Raw genomic sequence first — 21,118 nt, forward strand, 5'->3', positions numbered from 1 at the left:
GGTTCAATGAGATTGGTGGCTCGAACTCTGATGCGTCACACATCCCGCGGTGTTCCCGCATGTGGTATTTTGGGGGTGTGACAATTTGGTATCAGAGCCACTGGTTATAGTGAACTTGGTTTTAAAACGTTTTCATAAAACCGGACTATAACCGAACAGTTCTGAAATCGACCATGACACTCAGCTCCAGACTGCAAGGTTCGTTTCTAATTTACTATTACGTGATGTATTTAGCGTACCTTTACTTATGACATTACACATAAATGCACACTTGACACTACAGTATGAACTTCTATGTTACCAACCCATGTTACGTGTTTTAAGAGTGCGACTCTTCTTAAACTTTCATGATCTACGTTGTGGTATCATCTGTTTTATTGCTCGAATTCGGGGGACCTTTTAGCGCGAGTTAAGAGGCACTGAGATGAGCATGCAAATTGCCTTATTATTATGGGTGCACACATAATAATAATGTGGGGTGCACGCGAGTCCTAGTGAGGCTTAACAAGTGAAAAAGGGGTTCCGTTCCGTTATTTGGTTGATGTGAAACACAACAGTCTATAGGAGTCATAGCAGTGATTGTCTTCTACTTGAATGTGACCTTTTCACTTCCCTCTGAAACCTTTCGAATCTCGATGCTATTGAGTATTACCTGAATACCCATCTGAATGTCTAGCAAACTGTGTAGAATGCTAGGTGCTTGTACGAACGTCCCTGAGTGGATGTTGAAGCGTCAATGATTGGTCTATACCTTTCTCACTTTTCTTCGTTTGCTGGAACTCTATGTGTTAACGTCTTAGACTCCGAAGTGTGATCACTTCTGCAACACTCTCGCAGCATACCGCGTATTACTCAAACGACTTACTAGATCGATGGACAAAAAGGGGTAAGCATAGTATTTTACCAACCTCAGTATTTGGATAACCTGATTACTGGCAACAAACACCAGCAAATTGACTTCAATTGAATTCTTTAACTCTAGTCAGCGACTTGTGGGAGTCAACTCTTACGAATCAATCTTGACATAAGCGATGACAACAGATTATAGTGGGAAATATGTGGCTACCATCGCAGTGAGTAGCGCGTGGCATAGAATGTGAAAGGATGGACCCTAATAGCGAAAGGAAGCAGGACTCCGTTTCGAGCAGCGATATTAGAAACAACGGTCGCAATGACACCAACGTACTCGCAAATCATGACTTTCGGTATGGAAATGATGGTGGCTTCAACAAGGATTGGCCGATGTTAAGTCAAGACGCCAACAACCTATGGGACAATGGCAGTTTTGGGAATTCTAGTAGCAGTAGCAACAACACTGGAAGTGGTGCTTGAGGAAAGGGCATTTAGGATTGGTGTAGGCGTCGCCAGACATTAGAGCAAAATGGTAGCTGGTATGTTTTTGGGGTAAGTAAATGCTTCGTCTCTGTTCTGTGTAACCTCGACGCTTCTTGAAACCGAACTTGTTGTGGAATTGGCTGATGGCAAGACAAATGAAACCTCATATGTCCGTTGGAATGTAAACTCGACCTTGTGAGACAAGTGTTCGACATCGACCTTCCTTCTGCTATCCTCGATAGTTTTGATGCAGTAGTTGGTATGGATTGGTCATTCATACATCACGCAGATATGCCCTGCGAGAAGAAAGTTTTGCGTACCCCTCTCCCTAGTGGAATCCAAAGTATCAGAGTTGTGTAAAGGTTAGCAGCAATTCTCCAATGAAACCCAGAAGTGTCTACAAAAGGATTACCCCGCCATGGTTAGCAGTCGTTACTGATGTTAAGACTAAGGAAAAGAGGATCGAGGATCCACCTATTGTTCGTGATTTCTCTCGGTGTGCTACCTGAGGAACTCTCAGGTTTACCTTCACAACTATTAGTCGGAATCCAAGTTTGAACTCACATCGGAGGCAGCTCTGATTACACGCACTCTTACCGTCTTGCACCAGGAGGGTTGCAAGAATTGTCTAATCAACTACAGAAACTGTTGGACAGGAGTTTGTCGGACTTAGCTTTTCGCTTTGGGGAGACCAGTTATATCCATGAAGACAAGCCTTCTCGTATGTGTACTGGTTATCAAGAACTTTTTAAGGTGACAGTTAATAACCGTTTGCCTCGATCATGTATTGGCAACCTGTCTACCAGAGCGAGGGTCAAGCTTCCATTCGAGGAATGACTAACGAATGAACTATCATCAGGTGGGAGTCCAGAGGGGAGAATGTTTCTAGAACAGCATATTGGACACAATGCGGCCAGTTGACTTTGAGTTGATCAACACACCCGCAGCTCTATGGACCACATGAATCGACCATGTTTATTGATGACGTTTGGACCATTTCCAGGAGAAAGGAACATCATGGCGGCATTTGTATCTTATCTTAGAGCTCCCGAGCAAGGAGCCACTACCCGCTAAGTCGGGAGAAGTGCAACTTCTGGAATCGAGAGGTACCTTTTGGTCATGTAATCAAGGAAGTGGGGAAAACCCGTTGATCTGACAAAGATCCATCTTGTTAGAAACTGATCGACACCAAAGATTCCTTCGGGGATGCAGCAATTCCTTTGTTTCGCTAGATACTATCGCAGCTTATTCACAGGATTTTCGAAGGTCACACAGCTTAAATCTCTTTAGCACAGCAGGGTGCTGTGTTAGGACGAAATAGGAGGACGTCATTTCAGCTTTCGAATTCCAACTCTGCAATGCACTGAGCATCGTCTTTACCCGAGGGTGCGGGTGATTTAGTGGTATGCCATGAGGGTCCGAATCAGAGTCCCGGTTACACACCGACACAACACGAGAGAGTGATGACTTTCGTGATGGAGTTACAAAGAGGAACTGCACGACACACAGCCTGCTGTGGAAACCGTGGCCTTGGGATTTTAGATGGAGGCATGTCTTGGGCGGTACCAGATGTGTTATTTAGACCGATCATAAGGGCCTCCCGTGTACCCTGATTTTGAAAGAGCTAAATCGGTTAATGGCACCGCTGGATGGAACTTTGAAATGAATACGACCGTGAAACTTGGGCGTGCACGAGCGTTGCAGCTCGCTATCCACTCTAACATACCTGATCAGACTCGCCTTGTTCAAACTGAAGAACTGAAGGAAGAGAGTTCTCAAGATTGACCCATGCGGGGCATGGGGGAAGCAACCGTTGGCAGGACGTACGATATTTGCTACTTCATAGAACGAATATGGACCTCACTATACAACAACCTTTGGGGAACTGGTGCAGGCCAAGCACACGGGTTTCGATATCCCATTCATTTGAGTTTGATAGGATGAATTAAAACCTGAAGACCATGCACGGATGACCGGGCCTGAAGGCCCACATAGCAAAGCATTAGATCGATGTTTGACTTGTGGGAAAGTCAAGGTGGGATATTGGCAACCAGAAACACATATATGAAAATGAGAATAGACTGCCACGGATTTTATCACTAGGCTACTTACAACTCGAAACGGAAACAATATCACCTGTGATCGTTGATTGTCTCACGTAACCAGCACACTTTCTAGCCACCAAGGAAGCGAATAAGTTTTCTACACTTGCAGTCATCTACCTAAAAGAAGCGGTTGCTAGGCACGGGGTGCCAACCTCCATTATCTCTGATTGCGACCCGCGATTTGCATCTGATTTGTGGCAAACGATGCACAAATCCTTTGGCTCACATCTAGACATGAGCACATCATATCGTCCACAGACAGATGGGCAGACTGAACGCACCATCCAAACTCTTGAAGACATGCTTCGAGCATGTGCAATGGACTTTGGTAACGGCTGGGAGCGGCATCTACCTTTAGTGGAGTTTTCATATATCATAAGTTACCCCACCAGCATCCAGGCTACTCCGTTCGAGGCATTGTGCGAACGGAAGTGTCGATCACCTCTTCGTTGGGCGGAAGTTGGAAACAGCCAAATCACTGGCCCAGAGCTCGTCGTAGGCACAGCAGAGAAAACTGCTCAGATACGACAACAAATGGCGGCAGCTCGTGACCGTCGGAAAAACTACGTTGATAAGCGCAGGAAATCACTCGAGTTCCAGGTTGGGGATTGAGTGTTACTTAAAGTCTTACCTTGAAAAGGTGTAGTTCATTTTGGTAAACGAGGCAAACTCAACCGCGATATGTTGGGCCTTTCGAAATCACTGAGAGAATTGGCAAGGTGGCCTACGGGTTGAATCTACCCGAAGAACTCAGTGGAGTTCACAACGTATTCCATGTGTCGAATCTGAAGAAGTGTCTGTCAGATGAACCCCTCACAGTTCCTCTCAAGGAGCTCACCATCGATGATCGTTACGATTTGTCGAAGAACCAGTGGAAATCTTGGACCGGGAGGTCAAGATTCTCAAACGCACCAGGATACCTATTGTTCGAGTTCGTTGGAACTCCCGTCGTAGCCCAGAGTTTACCTGGGAACAAGAAGACCAAATGAAACACAAATACCCCCCAGTTGTTCGAGAACAATGAAACCACTACTGATGCTGAAGCTACTGCGGAATTTCGGGACGAAATTCCAAACCAACGGGGTAATGATGTGACACCCCAGGAAACCATGCAACCTAACTAGCTTCCTCAGTAGCTACGTGCTAAATTTCGGGACGAAATTTCTTCCAAGTTGGGGATGATGTGACAACCCGGATTTCCAAGGTTAGCATCACCTACTTTCACAACCTCGCAGCTGGTATCGTTACGCTTCACCTATGGGCACACTAAGTTAAACTTATTCGTGATTATTATTAATTGAATAAGGGTTATTGGTAATTACGTGACTAGTTGTTTGATTGATTGAATACGTTTCATCTAGTCGCACATGACACCGAGTCGCACACTCTCCTTCCATCCGTACACCCTCTGCCTCTTGTGTCTTATAAGCCACGGCCCACACATCGGATCAGGCCCAAAAGTGACCCAAGCCCAACCCGTGTAGGATATGTTGCATGATCAGAGTGCATCACGCATTGTGGCTTTAGAAACAATACAAACCCTAATTCTCTCCACCTTGGGCGACTACCCCTCCTCCTTCCCTCCCGGATCGACGGCCATCCAACCTCGTCGGAGCACTCTTCTCCTCGAGACATCAGTCCCCGTCCTAACACTCGGTCAGTATTTACATCACTAAGTTAATTCATACCTTAGTTGTTTTTGAGCATGTGCGTTATGTGTGTGTTACATGGATACATAGAAGATTAAAGCATGAAGAAAGGTTCTGCTGAATTAATTTCGAATCATAGGCATAACATGATGTTGGCAGATGAGTATTAGAACTTTACGGCATGATTGATTATAATGTTGTAACAATGAACCAATGAATTAAACTTGTGGCTTGATCTTAACGTTGATAACCTAGAGTTGTTCATATATAATTTGTGGTGATTAACCTGAATGTGTCAATGCTCATTGTTGTGTGTTCGATGATTTTATGCTAACTATTGTTGACAATCCATGTTCATGCAAATTAGAGGAAAAGTTGAATTGTGTTAGGTTTGCATAACAAAGAAAGTTGCTGACAAAAATTAGTGATAAGTCAACCTAGTTTAATGTGGCACATGCTCTCTGAACCAACATAATGATTAGGATATGTGAGTTGTGCCATGTGATTGGACCAAAAGTGTTGATCATAATGAAAAATTATTGATTCACGGTTAGAATCCATATGCTAGGTTAAGATCGTGGCTTTGATTGGTGTGAAAAGTGGATATGCATAACTATTTAGTCTTGTAACCGAAGTGAATGAAGTTAGTGGGGATGCCTAGGAGAAATTATGGAGGAATTGTTGTTCAAATTCATAAAGGAAAGTGGTAATTAACTTCGTGAATTATGGCCAAGATATAACTAACCTCACACCGACCCATTAATCTAAATTCAATCACACTCGGTTGGGCCGACCCATTAGTGGGCTTAATCGTACACTTTCATTTAATAGCACGCATGCATGACTGGGCCGTAAGAGGTGGGCCGCAACCGTAAAACTAGACCCCACACCAGTACCGGGGTCACACACTCAAATAGTGGGCCTGTGAGCTGATTTCGTCGCACACTTAATTGGACCTCCCTTGTTAATTGGGCCGCACAATACACATAAAAACCTGAACCGCACACATCATAACGGGCCAAACCTGGTGGGCCACTTACCGTGCATCTGAGCCCATAAACCCTTACACAAGAAATCTGAATTGCACACATACTCGTAAATTAGACTGTTAAACTAAATGGGTCGCATACTGTATAGAATGATGCGATGGACTGTGAAGTTGTACCTGAACCACGAACGTGTGTTAGGAATGTTTATTGACATAAATTCCTACAATGTGATATGTGACGATTGTTTTCTATTACCTGCAAATTGTTAAACGTTATGGACTATTAAGTATCCTTATCGGAAACATAGACTTGCAATGCAAACTTGTGTGAAGAATGAATAACCGTAATGTGCATATACGATGACAACGTATTGATAAGTTGCATGAATAACTGGTATGACTGATGTGATGATATGTGTAATTTTTGTGCACTACCGTAGGGAATACGTGCTTTGTGTGAATATGAAACTGATTACTCTCCGTAACCACGATAGGGTTTGGTAGACCAACTAGGAACGGGTAATGTATCTAGTCTTACCGAGCAAACCAAGGTGAGTTCACTGCACTTTTCTAAGCATGCGTCCCGGTGGTTTGGGACATCTGGTAAACGTTTCTGAAGGGAATACTGGGTAAACTGTTTATTTGGGATGTTGGTTATTGAACACAGTATAAATCATGTAAGACCCCATACATCTACCGTGTTGCTGAAGAAGCAACGAGGTATTTAGTTGATAGCGCTATTAGGATTGGCACCCTCACACCGGGCCGAAAGGACGGGCGTGAACTAATTACCTGGACTTCATGACCAATGCCTAGTTAGAGGCATTGGGGTTGGGCATTCACATCGTATTATGTAAGACCCCTTACATCTTTTCAAGGTTGTTTGATACCTTGACCACTTGACCAATGCCTAATTGGGGGCATTGGGGTTGGGCATTCACATCTAGTCGCCACATACGGTAATCGAGTAATAAACAACATCAAAACAAAACGTTGAACTGTCTTAAACATACATCTGATAACTAAACACGTTAACAAAACTTTGAACTCACCAGCGTCGTCTGACACACTTGTCTGCATGCTTGCAGGTCGTTAGAATTCGTGACATGGACTTGCTATCTGGGAGTGCCGGAGTGGTCATGGATCGAAGCTCATGGATTAACATATATTTGATACATTGGCTTTGAACATTTATTATGAAACAGTTGTTGAACGATTTACTATATGCTTCCGCTACACAACTCTTTTGATTTAATCTTATGATTGACATTTACTGTTGGTAATTAATAACATGTTTTATTTAAATATTTATCATTGGTTCAATGTGATTGGTGGCTCGAACTCTGATGCGTCACACATTCCGCAGTGTTCCCGCATGTGGTATTTTGGGGGTGTGACATTCTTGCCTTGTGCACATCAAGTTGTTTGTGCTACTTGCGATGATGAGTTCGGGACAAAACGGAAAACAACATGTCCAATCTGTCGTATGGTCATCGGACAGAGGAGTATTTGTGTTTTTGGGGCCAAATCTTAAATCAAACCACTTATATATCAAACGGTTTGAGTGGTAAATTGTGATATGCATAATTAGATAATGAGGGTGGAGATACAATAGAAAGTTTATTTGGCTAGGAAGGCTAGAAAGTGATCTTGATCTTCCATTAAGTTAATCAAGGGCTAAGATTAAATCAGGGAAATTGAAAGAAAGAAAAGAGGTGCGTGAGTTTTTTCAAGGGCATTTTAGTCAATTCTAGCCAATAGTTTCTCTCTCCTCCGATTCCCCCTCATTTTTAAATGTTAATAACTCTTTCATACGACATTATTTTTTTTTTTTAAATTGCACCAAAAAAACGAGCGTTTTTTTTATCTTTAAAACAAGTATACTATTGCTATATTTTAAAAAAAAAAATTAAAACCCAGTTGCGTAAAACGCAATAGAAAAACCACCAGTTACGTAAAACGCAATGAAAAAAAAAACCTAAAAATGGTATTTTTCTAAAACGCAATGCACCAAAAACACAAAGAAATGACTTATTTGTAAAACGCAATGGCCAGAAAACACACAGAAATGCCTTATTTGTAAAACGCAAAGGCCAGAAAACACATAAAAATGTTATGTGTTTTACCTAAAACGCAATGCACCAAAAACACATAGCGAAATGTCTTATTTGTAAAACGCAATGGCCAGAAAACACTTAAAATGTCTGTTTTCTAAAACGCAATGGACTGAAAACACATAAAAAAGTGTTTTACATAAAAAAGTGTTTTACCTAAAACGCAATGCACCAAAAATACAAAGAAATGTCTTATATGTAAAACGCAATGGCCAGAAAACACTTAAAAATGACTCATTCTAAAACGCAATGGACTGAAAACACCTAAAAAACGTGTTTTTACCTAAAACGCAATGACTAAAAACACTTAAAAATGTGTTTTTTTTTTCTAAAACGCAATAGCCAGAAACCACATAAAACTCTCGTATTTCTAAAACGCAATGGACACATAAAACTGTCTGTCACTGTGAACTGTCTGAATTGTCTACGAATTACTGTATTCGAAATGCGCCAATTTCTGGAAAATAGCCAGGGGCTCTGCCTCTTGGACCCCGCCAGGGGCTGGCGCCCCCGGACCCCCGCAAAGATCGTAAAATGCAATGACTAAATCAAAAACCCAGATCGTGAAAATGAAATTAAAGAATTTCTTACATGGATCGAAGCCGATTTCATCATCAATTGACGAAATTTGAATGATACAAACACTTATCAACGCTCAAATCGAACGAATCGAGTGATTATCTCCAAAATCACCAGAAAAAAAAAACAAGATTTTTTTTATGAAATTAAACTGGGTTTTCTTCAAAAAAAGCTGAAGAACACGTTGATCGGGTTTTGAATCATTGATTGTTGATGAAAATCGCACTATAATGTAGTGATTATTGAGATAGAAAGTGAAGAAATAGTTGAAGATGGTGGGTTTTGAAAATGGTGGGTTTTGAAGTTACTGGGTTTTGAAAAAGGAAGAAAGAGTTGGATTGACTAAAATACCCTTTCTCTTTATTTTAAAATTGGCACATGTCATAATCCTATGGTTTACTATCCTTCCTAGCGAAAATTAACATACTATTTGATCTTTTCCCTACATAATGAATGAATAATTGGTATATTTTCTCTTGAATGTGTTGTTTGATCAGCTTGCTTGTGTATATTACATGGTAAAAAGAAACCTTTAGAGGATGGTGTGTTCGTTTAGAAAAGGGCAGACCCGGAAATGGGTTGAGCCTAGAAGTCGCAATCGAGAGGGAGGTGGCAGTGGATGTGAGCAGCGGGTTGTTGAACAGTGACGGATCTGAAAGAAAAATTCGAAGCATTCCAATTTTTTTACCACATTTTTTTGCCTTGCCCTGGTCGATATCTCATCTCTTTCAACAATAATGAGTTTGGGCCCTTAAAAATTAAATTAAAGGTGGCCTTTTATTGATCGTGGGATTTTAATTAGTATGAATTTTGGGTTAAATGTGGGATTTTAATTAATATGACTTTTTTAAAGTGTTGGGCTTTTAATAGCTTTTAATTAATATGATTTTTTAAGCATCTGGGCTTTTAATGAATTTGGTTTGTTAGGGACTAGGGGTTGGGTCACGATATGCGGGTAACTTGTGATGGCGACATTATCTTTGGGGTGGCGTCAGGTCACGATAAGCATCATTAAGATGTTTAAATGATTAGCCCTAGTGGCAACGATGAACCCTTCGGGGGATTATGCAGGTGACGAACTCTTCGAGGTTAAATTGGAGGAGATGAAACCCTGACGAGGGAAACTGATGATAGCCTACGGGCAACAAATGACGTGTTAGGTTCCCACCTTATGTGCTTATGTGTTTCACGTTAGTTAAATGGTGGGTAGATGATGATTATTTGTCTAGTTGACGAATGATGTTAAATGATGCGGGTGACGAATGATGTTCTATTATGCAGTTGTCGAGTGTTGTTATCAGACGAGATCAAGTCACAATTGAGTTTTTAGGCCATTAATTGTTATGTCCATATCGGAAGGATTACTTGTAGGATGATTAGACCAAGGATATGGGTAGAGTTTTGAGTTACGGGTTGGAGTCATTAAACTTTAAATTATGTTAGTGTATTTTAATAAACATTGGGGAGTTTACAATGATGGTGTTTTGGTTTTCAAACAAAGCATATGTGATGTGTTTTAAATACTTCACCTTAAACTATTAGAACTCACTAAGCGTAGCTGACTTTTGCATGTATGTTAGATTATTTTGCAGGTGTGTGATTAGAGTCGGTATGGCTTGGCTAGCAGATGGGATTACTCGTGACAGGGTGGAATGCATTTGGTTTGATAGAAACTAAAATACATTTTGAGTTTTTATTTAATCATGTATTGTTTTAATCAAAACTTCCGCTGCGTATTTATGAGAAAAAACTTATTTTTAAACAGTACACTGTGATGTGATGGGACCCGACATGAAGGTGTCCGGTTTGGGGCCTTTCACTGATTAATCCTAATTATATTCATTCTAAACTTAAGCTCAACTTATCTAACTTAAAAAAGCCTGGTCTCAATTTGTTTCGAATTTTATATCTAGAAACATGATATATATTATTGCATTACTTGTATTATAATTAATTATAACATGTATTATGCAATAAATCATATATTACACCCAATAAATTATTTAATCTCACTGGTCTACTTAAACTCAATGTACGAAGCATCATGAGTATCTCAAATCTTTTACATCTCTATATAGATCCCATGATTTTTATTTATCTATTACAACGACAAGCTCGAGCAAGCCTTTCTAGTAGGATCATGGATGAGTAGAAAACTAGAAGCAACGAAATCAGTTGATTATGAAATGAGTTTATAAATTTATTGGTCTAGTTTTAGAATATAAGGGGACATACATCCTAATTTTAGGATGCACTATTACATGTGCTTTTTAAATAGATTAAAAAAAATACTATAAGAAAAAACACCAATTTCCTTGTCATGTTTATGTATTAACAACCTAATAATCTTTTATACAACATTGTTTGGTGAACGGAATATTTTGCCTTTCTAAAAAAGTACAATGATTATTTCTGTTGCTTAAACTAATGAATAGTTTTGTATTCATGAATTATTGATTGTACTTTTTAATCATACTTTTTGAATTTTTATAACATGAATCAATGTGTTGAATGTCTTGATTAGAGTATGCAAACATATATAGAAATAAAAAAGCTGTTGATAAATCCACCTGTGACACATGTACGAGTCAGTTCACTTTATCTTTGGAAAGAAAAAAAAATACAATGCTTCAACATGAAGATCTTGGAAACAAAGCCTAAGGTTTTGGAAAATGGCTTAACCAACATTCAATTTGCTTAGGTTTCGTTATCTTACATCGGTGAATCTATTATATATAATAAACAAGAAGATTTGGGCTGATGTGTCATTAGATTAGAGCATCTAGGAGTGGGATTTGGCGGGAAAACGAAATTTAGTGCAATACTACACGCGGATCTATGGGTTTGGGTAAACCGACCCATTGATTTCGGATCATTTATATTAACTTATTTGGTCTTACCTTTTTCTTATTTCATCATTACCAGTTGCCTTTTCCTCTCTCTAAGTTTCTCGGTTCTATCCCTCTATCAAGATCAAATCTTTTCACTACCAATCCAGACTATCAATCTTCAGTACATTCATCAGAAAACGATTCACACTATTGTAGGTATTATACTAACAATCTTAATTTTTATACTTTTCTTTGTGTTTGATCGTTTTCTTCTTCCATGTTAAACTCTTTATGTTCTGATTTTGATGTTCAACAGAAGATTCGTCTTATACTTCCGACTAATATCGTTTTTTTTTTTTTACTTTTAAGTTTGTTAAAATCCATGTTTCTTTTATTTCAGTTGATGAATATGTACAGTTTTGTTGATGAATATTTAGTTTTTTAGTTACTCTGATTTTCATGTTCACCAGAACTTCTTTATTTTGTTTTCTTTCCGTTTAGTATCTTTCAGATTTCATGTGTTTTATTGTTGATCTGTTTTTTCTTCTTTGATCTTTATTGTATGTTGATGTTGATATTAGGGTTTGTTTGCATGTTGATATTAGGGTTTGATTTACCTTTTTATTTATTATTGATGATTAGATATCAGTTAGGTTTTCCTTATTTTTATTAGAAATTGCTGTAAATTAGGGTTTTTTATTGTTAACGGTATTGTAATAATATTTTGGTTTTTATGGTAATTTATTATTTTGCTTAAACTAAACATGATAGTCTTTTGAGTAATTTTTTGTTTGATGACAGAATCCCCAGTACAACCAAGAGGATGTCTTTTTGCAAATTCATGTCTGCACTAACTAAAGAATTCCTGGTACTCTTTTGTTCTTTATCCCTTATTTCTACTGCATGTCCATATTTTTTTATAATATTTTTCTTTTTTTATTCACCATTGTTTGTTTTTATTTTTACTTTAAGGTTATACCTGTTCAGTTTTGTAAGATTTGGTTATCCTCTGCTGTTGGTGATAATAATGTGGTTATAAAGTCCATAAATGAAAAGGTTTGGAATGTTAATTTCTCCAAGAACAATGGTACTTTTGCCTTTACGGAAGGATGGTCAAAGGTTGTGGTTGATCTTTGTTTATCTAAGGGTTGTTTGCTTCTTTTCAAGCAAGTTAATCCGTACAATTATATAATCACACCTTTTTTCAAGGAAACACCGTATCCACTATGTGATCCAGGCATCAGTTTGTTTCTTTCAATATCATCTTTGCCGAATAGGAAATACATAGAGTCTTTCTGCCATGTTCTCAATGATCAAAGTTTTAATACACTGGTATGTTTAACACATTTATTTGTTCATGTATATATTCTGTAATATTTGTTTTATATTTACAATATTAATTGTAATTGTTTTTTATTGTAGCTTCTACCGACTTATGTTGTTAAGAACACTATTGGTGTTGGTAAACTTGGAAGACCAATGAAGGTTCATGTTAACCCATGGGACTCCTTAGACGTATCTGTTGAGAAAGATTCAGATAGCAAATGTTATTTTTTTACCGATGGTTGGAAGAACATTGTACAACATCTAGGTGTTCGTAAGCAATGTGTCGTTGTTTTACGCTATATATTTGATTACAACTTTCAGTTGTCTTTGTTTGATGTCAATGGATCTGAGGTTGTTTTACCTAGAGTTGGTTTACAGCATAATCCTGCTCCTCCTTTGGCAACTTCAACTCACTCGGTAGACAATGTTGATGATGTCCATCATGATGTTGATATAAATTCTGATCTTGATCCTGAGGTAGCTGCGTATTTTGAACCTTCTGATTCTGATCAATCCGTTCTTGGTACTCCTGACAGTGATGTATCAATTGATGATGATTTCGATGATGATGATGTTGAAGATTCTACTGGTGATTCTGATGATGAGAAAAAGGACCCTGATTATCAACCCCCGATCCCTCTTTCCCGGGAACGGGCGGCCGTGAGCCAGTTGCGGTGGTATCACGTTATTAATTTATTTGGCAGCGGAAATTTCATCAGGACCGTAGTTAGGAAATGTTTTAAATCAGAGTAAACCACCTTATTTTATAATATCAAACACATGGGTGAAACCCAAGTTTTTATTACACACTGAATTACAGGGATAAATCCCACTTTATTGAAATAAACACTTTCTTTTATTTAGGTAACTTTTATAGCCACTTTTCCAAGCCTTCAGTGCTGTCCAGCTGGCTTCTAGTTTGGCTTTCACATTTTGTTACCTGAAACGCGTTTTAAAAAGGTTTTGTCAGTGGAAAATACTGGTGAATGAATCTCAGTTTAATCAAGAATTATTAATTTAACTTAAACAGTATTGAGGGCAATTACAATGTTTCCATCTACCCAATTACTCATTCAGTAGTGTCACGTCTGACTGAGGGTCATATTACCCATTGGCTAACTCTTCGTCCAATGGTAACGTTACTCACATTTTGTATACAAAACCCCAACATACCGGCAGTAATTGTAGAATTACAAAGACTCAATCACTGCTAAATTGCATTATAAAAAGGTTAAGGTTTTGTAAAAACTGTTAACAAAAAGGAGATTACTCACATTGCTATTTTAGGGTTTTCCTTTATGATTTCCTGGTGAATATCTATAATTTACACAAATGCACGTGTGTTAGTATAATAACCCATTTTAACATTAGTAATACCCTCCCCGAGACGGCATTCCAACGACTACGTCGGGCAGAACCACGACAGCCGTTACGGAACCCTAGATCAATCGGGCAGCGTATCTAATACGTCTCCAGGGGTTATAATACTTACATCGTAGCAGAACCTCGCTAATTTAGGGGGTATAATACCCGGCTATAGTGTATACTACTTCAGAAATTTAGAAAGAAAGAAAGTTGTGAGCGACCGTCGAATGAAGCCGATGCGTGCTATTTATAATGTCTGATCTTGACCTTCTCGCGGCCCGCGTGGGATTTGGGCCGGGTTCACGCGGCCCGCGTCAAATGGAGTCAACGGCGTAGCTTGGCCCGCTCATCACTAGACTTGACACGGTGTTGACACGTGTCGGCTCCGGGTCATGCCACAAATCAGGACGCGCGCGGCCCGCGTTAACTAAGCATAAACCTTACGCGGCCCGCCTTCACTAAAGAAATCAAGGGAGTCCGGATCACATCCCCTCGCGGCCCGCATTACATGTTGGGGTGGGTCTATGCGGCCCGCCTCAACTTAATAATTATATATTTTCGGGGCTCGGTTTTTATATATTTTATATAGTATAATCTATTTTCGGGGCTCGGTTTTCACATACGGGGTACATATAAAGACAAATTGACATATTTAAAATTATATTAGGGTGTCGGATTTATTATGATAGGTGTCGGTTTTACCGAGGGTTGCTATATCCTCCCCACCTTGTTTTAGAGCTCGTCCTCGAGATCTACTGGAACAAGTGTGGATATTTCTTTTTCGTTTCCGATTCAAGTTCCCATGTGTACTCGGGTCCTCTTTTGGAATTCCATTTCACTTTGACCAGAACTAGTCTTTTATGTTTGAGATTCTTAATTTTCCTATCTTCAATTTGTAGAGGCTTCTCCACAAACTTGAGTTGCTCATTTATCTCTATATCTTTGAGAGGTACTACGAGTGATTCGTCAGCTAAACACTTTTTAAGATTAGATACATGAAACACATCATGTATTCCTGCCATCTCCTCTGGCAGTTGTAGCTGATAAGCTACAGGTCCTATTCTTCTGATAATTTTAAAAGGTCCAATATACCTGGGACTTAGCTTTCCTCTTTTGATGAATCTTACCACTCCTTTCCAGGGTGACACTTTCAATAATACTTTATCTCCTACTTGAAATTCTAAGGGTTTGCGTCTGTTATCGGCGTAACTCTTTTGTCGATCACGTGCTGCTTTCAGTCGTTCCTTGACTTGAATAATTTTATTGGTTGTTTCTTGTACTATCTCGGGTCCAGATAGTTGCTTTTCTCCAATTTCTGCCCAACAGACTGGGGTTCTGCACTTTCGTCCATAAAGTGCTTCGAATGGTGCAGCATTGATACTTGTGTGATAACTGTTATTATAAGAAAATTCTATCAAAGGTAAGTGTTCGTCCCAATTACCTCCGAAATCAATTACACAAGCTCTAAGCATGTCCTCCATCGTCTGAATTGTTCTTTCGCTTTGTCCGTCCGTTTGAGGGTGATAAGCGGTGCTTAGGTTTAGCTTAGTTCCCATTGCTCTTTGAAAACTTGACCAAAAATGAGAAGTAAAACGGCTATCTCTATCAGAAACAATTGATAAAGGAATGCCATGTAAAGAAACGATTTCATTTACATAGAATTTAGCTAATTGTTCCATACTAAAGGTTTCCTTTATTGGTAAGAAATGAGCTGACTTGGTTAACCTATCTACAATCACCCAGATTGTATCATTTCCTTTCCTTGTTTTAGGCAATTTGGTAACAAAATCCATTGTTATCAATTCCCACTTCCAAATTGGTATTTCCAATTGTTGTAATAAACCTGAGGGTTTCTGGTGTTCAGCTTTAACTTGTGAGCAAGTTAAACATTTAGAAACATAAGCTGCTATATCCTTTTTCATTCCTATCCACCAGAAATTTTTCCTTAAATCCTGGTACATTTTATCACTTCCTGGATGCATCGTATATTTAGATTTATGGGCTTCTTCTAATATACGGTAACGTAAATTTCCTAATTTAGGTATCCACATTCTCTTTTTATGGAACCTCCAAATTCCATCCGTTCTTTGTTCTAATTCCTTAATCATTCCTTTTAATTTTTCAGTATCTTCCTTGATTACTGATTCTTGTGCTTTTCTAATCTGTTCGTTTAAATCTACTTGTAGATTTAATTTAAGAGAACGTATTCTTTTTGGCTTTTCATAATATTTTCGACTTAAAGCGTCAGCCACCACATTGGCTTTTCCTGCATGATACTGAATATCGCAGTCATAATCACTAAGCAATTCCATCCAACGTCTTTGTCTCATATTCAGCTCTTTTTGCCCGAAAACATATCTTAAACTTTTATGATCAGTGAATATGGTAAACTTACTACCATAAAGATAATGTCTCCAAATTTTAAGGGCAAAAATTATGGCTCCTAATTCCAAATCATGGGTCGAATAATTTCCTTCATGACTCTTAAGTTGTCTAGATGCATAAGCTATAACCTTTTGACGTTGCATCAATACGCATCCATAACCTAACTTAGAAGCGTCACAAAAGACTACAAAGTCTTCAGTTCCTTCTGGTAATGCTAGTATGGGTGTATGGGTTAATCTTTGCTTAAGGATTCTAAAGGCTTCTTCTTGTTTTGGTCCCCATTCAAACTTAACAGATTTACAGGTTAGCTTAGTTAAAGGAATGGCTATTCTAGAAAAATCTCGAATAAATCTTCTATAATAACCGGCCAATCCTAAGAAACTTCTAACCTCAGTTGGTGACTCAGGGGTTTTCCATTTAGTAATTGCTTCGATCTTTGTTGGATCTACATGAATTCCTTCATGATTCACCAAATGTCCGAGAAATTGCACTTGTTCTAACCAAAACTCGCATTTTGAAAACTTAGCATAAAGCTTTTCTTTTCTTAATAAACTTAAAAGTAAGTGCAAGTGCTTTGCATGCTCTTCTTTACTTTTAGAATAAATGAGAATATCATCTATGAAGACAATTATGAATTTATCCAAATATGGCTTACATATTCGGTTCATCATGTCCATAAATGCGGCTGGGGCATTGGTTAAACCAAATGGCATGACAGTAAATTCATAATGACCATACCTCGTTCTGAATGCGGTTTTAGGAATATCCTCTTCCTGTACCTTTAATTGATGATATCCTGATCTTAAATCGATTTTAGAGAAAAATCGAGCTCCTTGAAGTTGATCAAACAAATCATCGATTCTCGGTAATGGGTACCGATTCTTAATCGTGACTTTGTTCAATTCACGGTAGTCAATGCATAATTGCACATACGCATCGATCCGTCCTTTTTCTTGACAAATAATATTGGTGCTCCCCATGGCGATGAACTTGGTTGTATAAATCCTTTTTCCAATAATTCGTCTAATTGTTTCTTCAGTTCTTGCATTTCAGCGGGTGCTAAACGGTAAGGTGCTTTAGCGATTGGTGTTGTTCCTGGTAATAGGTGAATTCTGAATTCGACTTCCCTGTCTGGCGGTAGTCCTGGCAATTCTTCTGGAAAGACATCTGAAAATTGGGATACTACTGGGATATCTTTTAATTCTTTTCCTTTAGTGTTAGTGATTATTGAAATCAAATACACTATAGATCCTTTTCTTATACAACTTGCAGTTTTCATCACAGAGATGAATTTAGTGGATCTAAAAGGTTTATCTCCTTTAATTGAGATCTTTTCACCTCTTGGTGATTTTAATTGAATTGTCTTTTGATCACATAAAATACTGGCTTTATTGGCTATTAACCAATCCATTCCTAACACAACATCAAATCCAGCCAGATTCATTGGGTAAAGGTTTGCAATAAATTTTTGATTAAAAATTTCTATTCTTGCTCCCTGCAAGATTTCAGAAATCCTAACAGTTTCTCCATTTGCGGTTTCCACTAGACATTCTTGTGGTAGTTTAGTTAATGATTGATTTAGGAGTTTGCAAAACGAAGTATTAATAAAACTTTGGTTTGCACCAGAGTCAAATAATACTTTAGCAAAAATATCATTAACTAAAAACGTACCAGCAATGACGTCTGGGATCATCTTGGCTTCGTCTGCAGTCAAAACAAATGCTCTAGCATTTCTAGAGTTCTTGTTATTTGCAGCTGGGGTCAATTTTGGGCAATTTGTCTTGATATGACCTGGTTCCCCACAGTTGAAGCATACCCTGCTATTGGCTTTCTTCCTGCAATCTTCTTCCTTGTGACCTGAGATTTTGCAAAAATTGCAGTATATGAAGCATTTTCCAGAATGCTTCCTTTTGCAATACTTGCAATAAGGTGCAGATGTAGAACCTACATTCCTATGGTTGAAATTCTTAGAACGGAGTTCTTGGGTAAGCCTTTGGGATAAGTTTTTCCTCTGATCTTCTTCCCTAGTACGGATTAACTCATCTGTCAAGGTATTGGCTAGTTCTACAGTTTCTTCTATGGTTTAAGGTCTAGCTGCCTTGACTACATGCCTAATCTCCCCAATTAATCCCCAGATATAACGGGAGATTAACACTGGTTCTGGTGATGCAAGGGTTGGTACCATCCTAGCATATTCAAAGAATGTGGTAGTGTAACCTTTACTGTCTACCCCGGTCATTCTAAGATTTAGGAACTTATTTGCTATCTGTTCTTTTTCATTGGGAGGGCAGAATTTCCTTTCTACCATGTTCTTGAATTCTTCCCATTCCATATTATAAATTCTATCACTTCCTCTGGATTGGAGGATAGTGTTCCACCATTCTAAGGCTGCATTTTTAAACAGATTTGAAGCAAACATTATTTTATCTTCTTCAGCACACTTGCTTATTTTCAGAACTGCCTCAGTTTTCTCTATCCAGCGTAAAGCTGCAATGGGTCCTTCATTGCCCGAGAATTCTATTGGTTTGCAGGACCAGAATTCCTTGTAAGAACAACCATGTGGCATGGTTCTTCTTCTTTTGGGAACGGGCGCTTGAAGTATGGGTCCATTGTTCACGCTGTTTTCTGGTTCAGTTGGTCGCTTACTGCTATGCTTACTTTTATTATTCGCTTCCTGAACTGTTTGAATAATAAATGGCATCGCATCTATAATTCCCTGTGCCACAATATGCTGAACGACACTATTATCCATTTGGTTTCCGTTGTTATTATTGTCCGAATTCTCATTAACCACGTTAATGTTACTCTGGTTATCGTTATTCAGATTTTCTTGATTTCCCGCGTCGGCCATCTGAATTTTAGACATTTACCAAATATTAATATCACAAATAATATTTATATATAGCCAATCACATGACACGCACTTTTTAACCAAAAGCGTCGAGCATTGCGACATTTACTCTATTTATATAGTATGCATCAATACACACCAGTACAGAAATAAAAATTACAGTACCGACTGAAATGTAAAGCTACAATACTAATAGTATGCATCCGTAATTTTTTTTTCTAACACATACACACATATATTATTATATTATTATTATTATTACTACCGTCTTATTATCACATTCACTGATATGGATTCATCCAGAAATCCATATTGCGCTCGTCGTACTTCCAGACGAGACGCTCTCCCACCTGTCGCATTCGATCACTGCTTTCTAAAATTTCCTCCCCAAAAGTCCTAAGTTCCTGGACATTTTCTGCACTCATTGGGGGTGCAGGTTCTAGGACTGGGTTTGGAAACTGAGGTACGGGTTCCTGATACGGAGCCTGGTAAGGATATGGGTTCTCTAAAATTTCCCTAACGTATGCATCACCAATGTTGTAGGGATCTTGAGGATCTAACTCTGGATAAGCTCCTAAGTTGGACATTGGCACATTCTCCTGTATTGGGTTTTGTTGCACGTAGTCCCTAACATCGTCCCACCAGGGGTCGTAATTGTTTGGGTCTAGAGGATCAGGTGCAGGTACCCTAGGTATCTCCTCCGGGTTGTAATCAGGCATTTCTATCTGGTCTTCTATTTCCATGGGTTGGTCAGGATTTTGTGGTTGTGGTGCTAGCATTTGTTCCAGGTTTGGGTCAGCAGCAGTGGTTGCTAAAATATGGATATTAGCGATACCCCTATTGAGCATATCCTGATTATAAGCATCAGTTTCTCTTTTTGCTGCGGCTAACACTCGCTGTTCCTGCAACTTTTTTATTCTTTTCCTACGCTCGTGCGCTCCCCTACTGAACCATCCCCTCTTTTTCTGAGGAAATGGCTCTTCAGACTGAGCCTTAAACACAAAGATCCCTTCTTCTGTGTCAGCAGAATACCCTGAGAGGGCAGGCTGAGAAGAGGAGGTGTCTTCGCTCCTAGGCGAACCAGACAGTTGACGATAGGCGTCAGAAGGTCCTTGGTCACTCATACTGTAAACTAACAAATAGTCAGATAACACATAGCAAGAAATACAATTATACACGTATTTCCATAATTTATTTCCTAACACTTTGAATTTTGATGTCAACAGAACACTTCTGTGGCTGAATCAGTGGCATAGCTCTGATACCACCTCCTGTCACAACCCCCGATCCCTCTTTCCCGGGAACGGGCGGCCGTGAGCCAGTTGCGGTGGTATCACGTTATTAATTTATTTGGCAGCGGAAATTTCATCAGGACCGTAGTTAGGAAATGTTTTAAATCAGAGTAAACCACCTTATTTTATAATATCAAACACATGGGTGAAACCCAAGTTTTTATTACACACTGAATTACAGGGATAAATCCCACTTTATTGAAATAAACGCTTTCTTTTATTTAGGTAACTTTTATAGCCACTTTTCCAAGCCTTCAGTGCTGTCCAGCTGGCTTCTAGTTTGGCTTTCACATTTTGT

The sequence above is a fragment of the Helianthus annuus genome, chromosome 17 (assembly GCF_002127325.2).
Source record: "Helianthus annuus cultivar XRQ/B chromosome 17, HanXRQr2.0-SUNRISE, whole genome shotgun sequence".
Taxonomy (NCBI): Eukaryota; Viridiplantae; Streptophyta; class Magnoliopsida; order Asterales; family Asteraceae; genus Helianthus; species Helianthus annuus.